We start from the raw sequence: 13,065 nt of genomic DNA, 5'->3' as shown, positions 1-13,065 counted from the left end.
TTGTTTATAATATTTGACAATAAAAAATACACTGTTTACTGATGCAAGAGATGTAATTATTCATAAGAGAATATAAAATTATAAAGAGGCATAGTTTATAACATTTGTTGTATAATAAGATGCGATTCTTCAAGGAAAAAAAGAGAGATAAAATTATGATTTATAAATAATATAAATCTAAAGGATGCGATTAAAGGACATAAATTTTCCAAGTATGTATATGATGAAAAGTTACAGTATTGACTATTATTAGGTGGAATTGAGATACCTGACAATTCCCACAATCCTTAAAATCTATGAATTTGATAAAAGAAAAAATTACATTACTTTTTATATAAGAGATGCGACTGTTCATAGAAAAACTCTGAAAAAAAGAAGAGATATAATTTATACCCTTTAATACAATAAAAAAAGGTAAAAATATATTATATTTAAACATTATTAACTTGAAAGGTATGATTAAAATACATAGCCTGCTGTACATGTTCAGCGAAAAGTCATAATGGTGACTCTTTATGGGTAGGGCTGTGATTTTTGAAAATAGCTGTGTTCCTAAAAAATTATAATTATAATAATAAATACATATCCTTTTTGACATATGATCTATATTCCAACTAGCTAGATCTACCAGCAAAAATACGATTATCTTAATCGATATAATTATTGAGGTGATAATAATTCGACTGGCGGAGTAGGTTATAATATCCATCCATAATATATTTGGATAAATATTAAACAAAATAAAAGAAGCTATACAAAATCCCATATAATTCTTATGGATCATCGAAAATAGATCCTCGATCTTTCCCGAGAAAATGATGGTTTTTTTGTTAGAAAATTATATATTAAATCTTATTAGCTGTTTAAGTTTTTGAATTAAAATTATAATATGAAAATTTTATTCTTCAAGTGATTATGAGTTTAGATTTCATTATTTTTATTCTATTTAATAAAAAAATAAATACAAGATAATGTAAGTTTATACAAATAAAAAATATATCAGAAAATTATATAAATTATATACTAAAAACTCAACGAACCACTTAAATTTTTAAATTAAAAAAATTATTTAATATTATTCTTCATCAATTCAAGAATGGTACGAAGAAAATACCACTATAATATTGCATCGGAGGACATGGTGTTTTTGGTAATTACAAACAAGGTTGTTTAAAGATTAGCAAGAAGCAGGGCAGAGATAAGAGGAAGTATAGCTGGCTATGGAAAAAAAAAAGGAAGATGACGGACCCAATGATTTTTCAATATCAATTAAAAAAAAAAAGGAGAGAAGATGCTATCGATCTATATTACTATTCAAAACCTTAAACATTTCAATAATAGTTTTATAATAATTCTTCAATAAAAAAACTCTTCCAACAAAGAATCTTACAAAGAGGTTTTAGCTAACACTTTTTTTTTTTTTTTTTTTATTATGGTTAACACATTCTTATCGTTGTTCTTCTTGCAGTCAGCCATACATCTCGTCTTGTAAAATATATGAACTGTTGGTACATTAAATTAATACTCTTCTATCTTTCCTCAGTGATTTTCCCTAATTACCCGGAGTTTGGACAAGGATCCCAGGCTTAAACAACCCAACTGTAGTAATGGATAAAGAGATAGAAAGACGAGACAAGCTAGACAATAACTTCTGTGTTGCAGGTGCGTTGTCCACGCAGAAAACCTCAATTGTACCAATCTTTTCCATAAAGAAAAAGAACAAGTGGAGTCGCTGGGTGGGGAAGATAAGTAGTACCATTTCTGCAATAATGTGGTGTTGATTATTTTGAAAAGGTAGGCCGCATAATCAGCCATAACCCTTAGAACAAACTTGACAGTGGTTTTTGTTTAAAGCTTAATTAAAGTGTTAAATGATGGATTATTGAATTTAAATGACAAGCAAGCATCAGATTACGACCACAGATTAAGTTATTATATTCCCTGTTTATGCGTGTATTGGTTCATGCATGTACTAGAAAAGTCCAATAAAAATCAGGATTTGTGATCAGATAAAAATGTTTCTGGTCGTTAAACTTGATCGACATAGTTTTTTAAGACAATTAAATTTTGTCGCATGTCTCATGTCATATTATGATGTAAAATAGACACGGCTAGCTAACAACCTGCATATATTATCATTAAATATCGAGTATGTTTGGAGACTTGAATATTCCTGCCTTTAAAATCGTTGCCAGCTTTTATTAATGAACTCAACGTTTACATGCTCTGCCTGGTCAGTAATGGACATCCACCTACATCAGAAGTTCACCGGACAAGCACGGAGTAAATGAAAATATAGTTTTTTTTTTTTTTTACCTGTTTCATGTAGTTTTTGACGCACCAAATCCATCACAATTTTATCATTGAAAAAATAAAATAAATTTGTTTTATTGAAATAATAAAAGTAACTATAAAAAAATAAATTAGTTTTTGTCTATGATACCATGGTAAAAATTAATTAATATTTTTATTTATGAGATATGAAAAATAAATAAGTATTGTGTTTATTATGTATTGGACATAATTGATTATGCTTATTAATTATGAGACTTACAGAATAATTCAATAAACATAGAAAAATGAGTTATTTTATGTATGAAAATTAATGAAATAATATAAACGAAATCATTCTAACATAAATTTATAATTTACAAAGAATTGTTGCTGTGATTAACCCATACCCACGGAATACAAAAACAAAATTAATAAAAGAGTTGTTCACACCAACCAAACCAAAAAGGGCACCCAACAGTAGATAGAATATTTCATTTGTTTTATCATATCCAAGTCCAATTTGGTCCAACCTGGTTTAGTTTGATCCATTCAATTCTTGTACAGGGTACTAAGCACATTTTGTATAGGACAAACTCCCAATACATTTCCTTTTGGATTGTCAAGAAGATCTAGTAATATTAATTTCAGGTAGATGGACCTTGGATGCTCCTGCCCATGCATCCACACAGGGTGATGTTTTGATTTTTGAATATTAAAAATATCGCCAAAGATAATTCTCACCCGCAGTTTATTAATGTTTTGGCATCTTTACCTTTTCTGGTTTTGAACTTTTGGCAACCCTGGCTGGCCTTCTTCTTCTTGTTTTTGTTTTTGAAACAGGGTGGCGGGCCTTAGTATATGAAAGCGTAGATGCCGGCGAGGTATCCTTGCCTTCCAATCTTTATATTTTCCTTTTTATATATTGTGCGTGTCGGACTTCTTTTCTTTCCTTTTTCTCCTCTTATGCGAGAAGAAATAATCCACGAAAATCCTACCAGTCCATGAACATAACTACCAGGCCAGTTTTCAACCTATCAAGTCTCAACGCTAATCTATACATGTAAAAACTACCGTTATTTATGGTTAGGAAAAGGGAGTGGAAAAACATTCTTTAAAAAAAAGTTGTGCGTGCGTACTATCATAATATTTATCCATCATAGTTCTTAGTAACAAAAAGACAAGAGATTAGCTTTAGCTTGGGCACATGCCCATTCTCCCAGCTCTTGAATTTTGCTCTACTTGTTTAATAGTTCTATCAAGACAACATTGTGATTCTCGTGGCAACATTCTCTACTCTTCTTCGCAGGTTGTAGTGGAGATACAGACCTAATCATATACGTGACACGAGGGAGAAAAAGAAAAAAAAAACTGGCTCGCGAAGCTGAAATAAAAAAGCATATCATCTTTACATTTCACCTTTGTTTCTCCAATGGAACCCACGTATTAAAAAGAAAGGGTAAAAAAGTTTAAGTGTTATTTTCCTTTTGAAATGATATCAGCTGGCCGTGTGGTAGACCCCCGCAGATCCAATGAAAAATGATTCCGAAAGTAAATTCTCGAATTAAACATCAAGGTCCAATCATCTTTTCCAAAAATTTATTATTTAATTATGTTCCACTTTACCTAAAAAATACACTCCCCAGTCCCTCTCTTGTTATCAAATAATGTACACTTTGCAAAACGGCCCTACCATTGAATCACCGACAAACAGTCACGCTATCGTATACCCCTTCGATATACCGATTATGAAGGCTCGAACACATGCTCAAGAATGTCCATTACCAATTCTGCAATATCCTCTTCTTAGCACGAGGTTACAAGCTTCACTGTATCTGTCAACAAAATTCCATCAATTAATGCTTAGCATCCGCAAATCACATTAATAACGTCTACATTTTATGCCTTGTTTTGTTTTTATTTTTATTATCTAAACCTTTAGAAGCGTATTGGACCTAACTAATCTGGTTGAGTTGGTTCATTTATTAAGAAGCAAAACTCTTTCAAAGATGATATACTTTATATATAAGATTTAAATTTAAAATCTTATTTAAAAAGAACAAATGTTAAACCACTAGTTATTATTTTGCCTTGTTGATGATTGATAATAGGCACTAGTCTGCAAATCAACTTAATGACTTGAGAAATCAAAACTTCGTTGGAATTAAGTTTTATGTTAAATCATTTTATTTATAAAAAAATAAAACAATAACATTTTAAATTAAAAATAAATAAATGAAAGAAACTGTTGAGTATTTTAAAAGGATTTAAAACCCTCGAGGTCCAAGATGGTAAAGTTGATCTTGTAATAACTATGCTAGCAGGAACAGGAGTTCCAACACGTGCGGGCTAAAATAAAAGACGGTACTTCTTTTCTTGGTACTTGACATGAGAGGGATGGACAAGAATTGTTCAGAAAAGAAAAAGAAAAGGAAAAGGAAAAGGAAAAGGAAAAGGCAGAGCCCATCCAATGTCCTTAAAGGCATCTACTCAATCTAGTAATAACCACTTGACTGATCACAGATGATCATGATCTAGGGGAAAATCTAGAGGAGATCTAGCAAAACACAGGCTTGATTAGGCTCATGACCATAATCCAGCTCGGCCAAACTTTATTAACATCGAAGTTTGAATAGAGTTAGTTTATCTAACCTGACTATGACATGCTTTGCCCATCCAAACCAAATCATTCATCCTTGTCTAGTTAATCATTCGTCTTCCTATGTGTACACATAGAAGGATACTTGGAGATAACAAAACCCCATGGGAATGGTTTGAAATTAGATCATTTAAGTTAGTGTACTTTCAACCTACGACAGAGATTCTAGGTCATGCCGACGGAACCTGGAGACTTCATTAGAGGTTGATCCATGGGATCATTAAGGTTCCGTATAATTTTATTTCTTAAATGCATTGAAATACAAGAGTAAAGGGTAGGTGGTATAAGAATTGGCAAAAAAAAGAGGAAAAAAAAGCGAGTTTAATCAGAAACTGTGCGAAGACCTAGCATAGAGGGTTGGGAGCAGGGAAAATATTACTATGATTGAAGTAACAGAAGAGCACAGAGCAGAGATCCACAATTATTATAAAGTGGTTATACAGGAAGGACCCAGCAGCTTGATATTATAGTAGGTGGCGATGCAAGGAATAGCATCAACCTTCCTTGAAAGCAAGATAACTGAAAATGGGTGCTGGGAGGGGTCCAACTAGAGATTATGACCATCCTCATCAAATTGTCAAATATGATGTTTCTTCTCTTTCGATATAATTAAAGTCTTAAAGAAACACATCCAAGGTCAGACTCTCAGACAGCCTGTTGAGGGCATCCCTGTTTATTCCTACCATTATCACCAACCATAATCATACAAGTCCATACCCACTCAATATCCATGATATTCACACATGTGGGTCCTCTTATTTTCACCCCCCCACCACCCGAAACAGTAGTGATCCGTCGTCGAACTCTGGTTTCACTATCACAAATAATATAATTTTATGATATGATTGTGAAAATTAGGTTAGATCTAGAAGAAATTTTGTTTAATTTTTCTACAAGATACTGAATTAAAAAAGGACAAGAGGTGATTTAAATTAAAAATTAAAGAAACAAGATTTTGAAAATAAAAATGATGAATTGATATGTCGTTAACTCAGTTTAAGGGTTTAGACATTCATTCTTATAAATCTGCTAATCATCGAAGTAAAATTAATATCCTTGCAAGTCAAGTAAATAAATTTAACATTCCTTAAAGTTAAAAGAGATCAAAGAGATTATGAGTAGATTAATTAAACAAAACTTTCTAATTAATTTCTTACCATCAAACAAATTTAATATTGGAAAACAATTCTCATTCACTTGACAATAGCTCTAGGAGCAAATCTATTAAATTTATTCCAAGCAACCGTTCAAAACCTTGAATAATTTAACTTAACTTATTTCTTCCTAACAAATTAAAATGAAAATTGCAGCAATCAAGTTAATTATTTTTCAAATTATTAGTTTCCCATCAGATCTCTTCTTAACGATAAGATTTCCAAATTGTTAGTTTCCTATTAGATCAGGAGATAGAACTTGTCCTTCATCTTACATTAGGATTTTCATCTTGAAAACGATTATGTCTAACCTGGAGACCTTTATACAAGTTGTAGTCCTGAATGTGTAGATGAATTTGGGCTTTTAAATCCCCTGATTTAGATATACTCGTTTGAATATTAAGTGTGAAAATAGAGAATTATGTTGCAAGTTAAATTCCAACCTGATTTTTGCAGGTCCATTCAGAGGTCCAAATAAACTTAAATCTCTACTTATAATACCTTATCAAAAAGCTTGATATATGCACTTCAACTCAGATCAAGCTCACGTTTATATTCCGAGACTCTAACTTGGTAAAAAACCTATCACAAGAATCAAAGTCCGAAACATAAAATGTAAATTTTTTTATTTTTTAAAAATTAATTCATAAAGTCTCTTAGGTACATTAAACTCATAAAATAACTTTTAATAAGTTCAAAACACATTAAAAAAAACATAATGTAAAAGGAATAAAATTATATATATGTTTTGCACTTATACAGTAGGTAGGTTGTATTCTTCAAAAGCAGTTTTTGGATCATGGTTAGCTTCTGTGGTGTAGGTGGCATCTCAACATGAACAGCCAAATCCTTACCTAACTCTGTAATCAGAACCATATGTTAGCATAGAGCTGACTAGTGTGAATAAGTGGGACCATTGAAGGAATGACAAGTATATGTTCTATCGATAATCTTGGTCACTTCTCCTAGAGTGAGTTGAACTTAAGAAACAGTTCCAAGCGCAATACTCTGCTCAATATCCAGAATAGTAAAAAAAGAAGAATTATACTTCGCGATCATCGGAAACATAATTGAAATCGCTGGAGGAAAAAAAAGGTTACAAGTGACAGCAATCGCTCTTCTTATGAACTTCACTTCTGGACAATTTTTTCTCTCAAACACGACTGTTGGTGACCTAACAAATATACGATCTAAACATCAATGTTATCTTTCAAATCTAAATAAATAGTTCTAGTTCTTTTTAATGTGACAGATACAATGCAGGAAGAGTTCAAGAACTAGCGGTACGGATCTTAAATCATATGGTTATATGGTGTCATCACTTCAAGTCACCAAACTCAGTTTAAAATCAAATCGAAGCCATGCATAGCTAGTAGGGAGAGAATTAGTTAAAACAAACGACTTAGGAGTCAGAAGAAACTCAAGTCTCATGAGTTGAATCTAATGTAGCCTCATTTACCATATGAATCACCTGATTATATATATGAATTGAATCAAACTTTCTTATTTTGACGAGCAAATTATATGAAGTTTGACATGAATGGATACCAGTTCACTACAGGCTTGCAGGGCAATAATGGGGGTGTTTGTATAAACTTCGGCATTTAACATCCAGCTGACGAGAGAGAGGTCAATTCGAAGGAAAGAAACCTGGAGGAGGATTCATAACTTGGAATATTGTGGATACATCTTTCTAGTACACCAAATGGAAGAATCCAAGATAGAGATTGGAGAAAGAAAAGTTAAGGCATGGCACACGGTTGTTGCGACTTAAAGTATCAAATTACCTTCTAAATAGTAATATTATGTGTCAGCAATGATTCCGTGTGGATCATGAACAGATTGCACTCTGGACCACTAAATTGATGCTATACAGCCGGTGGTCAGCAGTCAATCTTTGTTGGCTGAGAATTAAAGATGATAGGGTTGATGACGACCAAGCGCCCAATTAATAGGGTAGGAGGATATCAATCTCTTGAAACTTGGTTTGCAATTGTCACAAAAGATTCGGGCAATGAGGTTCAATGAATGAAATGTCAAGATAGTACATGATGATATATATCATCTGCTGTTAAGGCCGAACAAGAAAATGGGCCTGCCTCACTTAAGAGGCTCTGGTTTGGAATCACTAAATTTCATGCCGAAGCACGGATGCAGTAATGTACTGATAGGAGGCGGCACCTATATTATCTGATCCAAAACAAACATATGGTACCTAAATCACAGTGCTACCTACCTTGTTCTGGCAATAATTCTGAGTCTAGAGCATTTCTACTTATGGAACAGGAAGAACCAGAAGGAGCATCACAACTCATAAAGTTGGAGCCACCTACTTATTCTGGCAACCTAATTCCGAGTCTAGACCATTTCTACTTATGGAACTGGAAGAACCTGCAGGAGCATCACCATTGATCATGTGTTCCCAGGCACCCACTTTATGGAAAATCTTAAATCTATGGAATTGAGCATCACCATGTGATTACTTACAGCATGCCTAGGCATCCCAGTTTAAGGTGCGAGGCTGGCTCATCTACATTCTGAAAAGAGCAGGGAGTCATTTTATCAAGTATTTATAAATAGGAGTCCCAAGGTTGCAGTCATCCATGCATGGTACCCTCCCTGCTTGTTGGCGTTATTACCTTTATCACCTTCCTCTTCCAAAACTCTACATCAGGACTTGGGACAGCAAGACCATTAGATTTTTCTGACAGTTCCTCGGTTTCTCTTATTCAAGGACTCTTTTTTGGGTAATAGTCGAAAGTTTTATCTTCAAAGACTCTAATATCTAATATCCATATCACACAGAATGGTTCACCCTTTTTAACAAGTTTTACCATTTTGGATGATTCTACATGCAAGGAATCATTTTACTAATAAAGTGTCAAAATTTAAGCATCCCAGACCTAGAATCCTAAAAGATATCTGCATGAGCAAATGAAAGATGCTTGATTACACTTGAAAAATTGAGAAGAAGAAAGGATGAAATTAATCTAAAAAAACAAACACAATGGTAGATATGACCCCACGTTCTCTAGTCAACTACTGAAAATGGAAGTGGGCAAACTTCATTGTCATGTGTTAACCACATTTATGGGATTAAAGAGTGAAAAGAAAAGGAAAAAGACCACGCGCCCTGGTCTTACCCCAAAAAGAATTATGATGATTTCATTATCTGGATCTGTCCAAGGACCAATTCACAAAACACTTCCAATAAATTGTCAAAAAGAATGATAACGCATCTCTGAATGAAATCTTACCCCATGAAAGCACAGGAAACTTCCATCTCTGTTTAGGAACTGTGATTAGATATGATGCTACCTGCAAGGGATCAAAATCTGCTACATCTAGCCAGATTGAAAAAGAGCATAAATCTACTAACCAAAAATAAGAAATGAGAACAAGATAGGAAAACGTAGCCAAGATGGTGGCAGTGAGGGAGCGAGGAAAGCTGTGAAGAACCGATGTCAATATCTCCCTTCCCTTAAATAAGTGGCAGTGAGGGAGCGAGGAAAGCTGTGAAGAACCGATGTCAATATCTCCCTTCCCTTAAATAAGATCCATAATATCCAAACACACCTCAAAGTTCACAAGTTCCCCATATTTTGCAACTTCCATGAACTCTAGGAAACAAAGAAAAACACACTTAGCTAGGCTATATACAAACAGTTATCCGTTTGAAGAAACAGATTGGTTCACATCACATTGGATCATACAAATCCCTGAAAAAGACATAGCAAAGCTACACAGCACATAACATATGGAAAAGGTATCCATAAAAAAATCCACCAGTCGAGCAAACACCAGCAATTTATATGAACGCAAAAGGACATAAGAATTAGCCTTCTAGAAGCGTTCAGTCCCAGAAAAACAATAGGAAACTGATACAAATTTCAAAACCATGAAAAGAGTTCATAAAGCAAAGGATGTTACATGGATCAAATATCTTGAGCCAGCAAGTATTCAAAGAACCAAGTACTTCTAGCACGGAATGGAGCAACAAAAAAAAACACTTCGCAAGAATGTCTGAGACTGCACCTCCATTAACTGATCCCAAATATCACCAAAGAAAGAATCATGCTGTATCCAAACAATTTATGGAAGAGGAAAAGGGCCAGACCAGCTGTTACATAACACCCAGCTGTTACATACCACACATGCTTCATTCTGTGTTCATCTGTTCTCACAAAACTCAAGCACCAAGAAACATAAACGAAAAGAACAAGAAATCCTTCGAAGGCTTTCCTACAAGTACTTGCCAGTATCCCAATAAGAAGCTGATCAGTCAACCACAATCACCAAAGAAGAATGATAAACTGTTTCGTAGGGAAGAGTATAAGCTTGAAAAGAAAGCTCATTTAGGATCCTAAAGCATCACCAAGCATCAAGGACTCTAAAGTCACCTATCAAAAATCAAGGTTTCAAGGAAGTTCGAGAATAACAAACTCAATTCAAGAAAACTCTTGAATGGGAATGCCAACACGATACCAATGCATATTTACAACATTATGAAGACGAGAAGAAAAAAATAGATGCTTCACTTATAAATTCACTTGAGCTCAAAAAATAGTTATAATTTAGGAAATTCTTCTTCTTGACTAGAATGAAATAGAAAAGTAAAGAAACACCTGTCTTGATCTCAAACCAGAAGGCAAATAAAAAAGCCAGCTAGGAAACAATTGATGTAATCTTGTTGAAAACATAATCATCTAGATAAGTATCTGCACAAATTAAAACAAGACAAGCAATTGTGTAAGAGCTGTTAGAAGTTGAAAAGCACATGGAGATAAAAAGAGCAAACCAAACAGCCGTATTGACGAGGTTAGTAATTATGAAGCTGGCAGAAGGGAACAATAAACCACTGCCAAAGCCTCAGAGAACTTCAGCACGCTTCCTTAAAGCAGTTGATAGACTCCTGGAAGTGTCCGTGATCCTGAAAACCGAAGCTTAGAATAAGCTCCCCAGTAGTGTTTCCTATTTCCACACTGAAAAAATATAACAAGCATTGAAATTGAAGAGTAGGCAATGCATTAAACACTCCCAGGGTAATCCTAGTCTTACATGTTAGTCGAAAACCAACTAATCCTGGAAAAACATGCAAAATCCTTGATCCAAATGCAAAATCAAGGTTAAAGATGCTTTTTCCGTTACTGTAGTCAAGTGATCAGCTACAGAACATCTGCACAGAGTGAAAATAAAAGAACGCAGCACAAGCAAGGCCAATAGTTAATTAATTCCTTGAGCACTTGAGAAACACATTCTATTTTCCATTCAAAAACTATAGAGGCCTGGGAGCCACAAACAAAAACAGAATCAAAAGGTCAAACCCTACCTCCATTAGAGAAGTAGAAACTCTGTAACAAACAAATACAGACCGTGGCTTCCAAAACGTCATGTAATGAAGACAACTGTTCACATTCATGCTTCTGGAAATTAGATACACGATTGGTATCTTGGACTAAGCACTCAAAATTCTAAAGCAAGACAGAAAGATACAGGTAGAAAAAGGAAAGGAGTAAGTAATGAATCAAACACTCCAAATAAATTGCAGTCCATAAATGTTCCTTGATAAGTTGGGGTCCCAAGAAAAACGTGCAAGCAGAGTTCAGACACTAGAAAAAAAGACCTAGTTTTCACCCATCGCTTAAATCCTAAACTACTTAATTAGCAAAAAGAACAAAAGAAAGAAACAAAAAAAGAGAGGAGAGGGTTACCAGAACCTGAAATCAAACGACTATTGTTGTTGTCACCATCCTATACGTACTGTGTTAAATCATATGCCAGGTAAAATATTAAAGAAGCATAGCTAAAGGTACGTATAAGATGCAAAATCAGAATTAAAAAGCTTAGCCACTCAAGTTCTGAAACATCATTTATGTAGAAAACCCCATGCTCCAGGAAACAGGACAGAAACTGATTCTTGAACTCTCAAATTTAGTGTAAAAAGCACTTTGGTTAATCATAGTCCATATAAGTTCCTTGAAAAACACTTCAGGGGTTAAACCATGAAAGCAATGAGCAGACACTAGCCATGCCCTAGTATTAATAACTGGAATTGTAAATTCAATGAAAAAAAAGAACGTTAAGAGACTCGGTGCATTATGTACTAATATAAAAAGCCTCGGGAGGTTAGTTATTAATTATATATATTTTTTATCATATTATTAAAACAAGTTAATAACCTGACTTTTTTTTTAAAAAAAAAAACCTTATCATAGTCTGAATATTATTTTTTACATTATAAAAAGTATGATCAGGCCCGACACTAATCTAATGTTCTCTCTGGTCTCTAACATCACTTTTTTGTTTTCGTTTAATCGTTCACCTAGCAAACACACACACACACACACACATATATATAGCTTGATTACACCTCGGAGGTTTTCTGCTTGATCTTCAGACCGGGTCTCTAATTATTTTCTACTCCCTAGGTCACCTGAGACATAGTGCAATCACTACTGAAACTGGTTCAGCCCTACAACATCAAACCCCAAAAGACACTCTCACGTGTTCTCATGCAAAATGAAGTATCAGTCGATTTTACTCGATGCTGCAAGCATCCGAGTGAACCTTTCTCCATAGATTTAATTTGTAATGTTTTACCCATCACATAAAACGTTTTCCAATATCGTTTTGCAATGATTTTTAATCTTACGACATTGCTCCAGTGGAAGTTGCAAACATCCGAATGAATCTTTCTCCATAATTTTGTATGTTCTGTGTGTACATAAAGCCTTTTCGAACCTTTCTCCTAAATTTTTATATATACTGTGTGTGCACAAGGCTTTTTCTAAATATCAATTCACATTTATTTTTATGAGGAAAATCATTTTAATTTAAAATTCAAGTTGTTGAATGAGATTTTAAGAATAATTTCTTAGTAATTATCAAATACATTTATTTAAGTGAAAGTTTTTTTAGATTTGAAACTTCTATACCCATCACCATTTTGTATTAAATTTTAAGAGTTAAATTAAAAAAATA

The 13,065-nt window shown here is 33.7% G+C and overlaps 2 long non-coding RNA genes across 2 annotated transcripts; both read right to left on the bottom strand.

The window, feature by feature from the left end:
* Positions 1 to 3,858: 3,858 nt before the first annotated feature.
* Positions 3,859 to 5,212, bottom strand: LOC127905611 (uncharacterized). Its single transcript, XR_008059769.1, has 2 exons — positions 4,924 to 5,212; positions 3,859 to 4,106 (listed from the first exon to the last, which is right to left on the bottom strand). It is a non-coding gene; the product is annotated as an uncharacterized LOC127905611 (long non-coding RNA).
* Positions 5,213 to 9,875: 4,663 nt separating this feature from the next.
* Positions 9,876 to 12,115, bottom strand: LOC112328316 (uncharacterized). Its single transcript, XR_002983070.2, has 2 exons — positions 11,143 to 12,115; positions 9,876 to 11,014 (listed from the first exon to the last, which is right to left on the bottom strand). It is a non-coding gene; the product is annotated as an uncharacterized LOC112328316 (long non-coding RNA).
* Between the last annotated feature and the right edge of the window lie 950 nt (positions 12,116 to 13,065).

Source organism: Populus trichocarpa, chromosome 8 (assembly GCF_000002775.5).
Source record: "Populus trichocarpa isolate Nisqually-1 chromosome 8, P.trichocarpa_v4.1, whole genome shotgun sequence".
NCBI classification, from domain to species: Eukaryota; Viridiplantae; Streptophyta; class Magnoliopsida; order Malpighiales; family Salicaceae; genus Populus; species Populus trichocarpa.
Note: the sequence above shows the minus strand (reverse complement) of the source record. Positions and strands in the feature narration are given on the sequence as shown.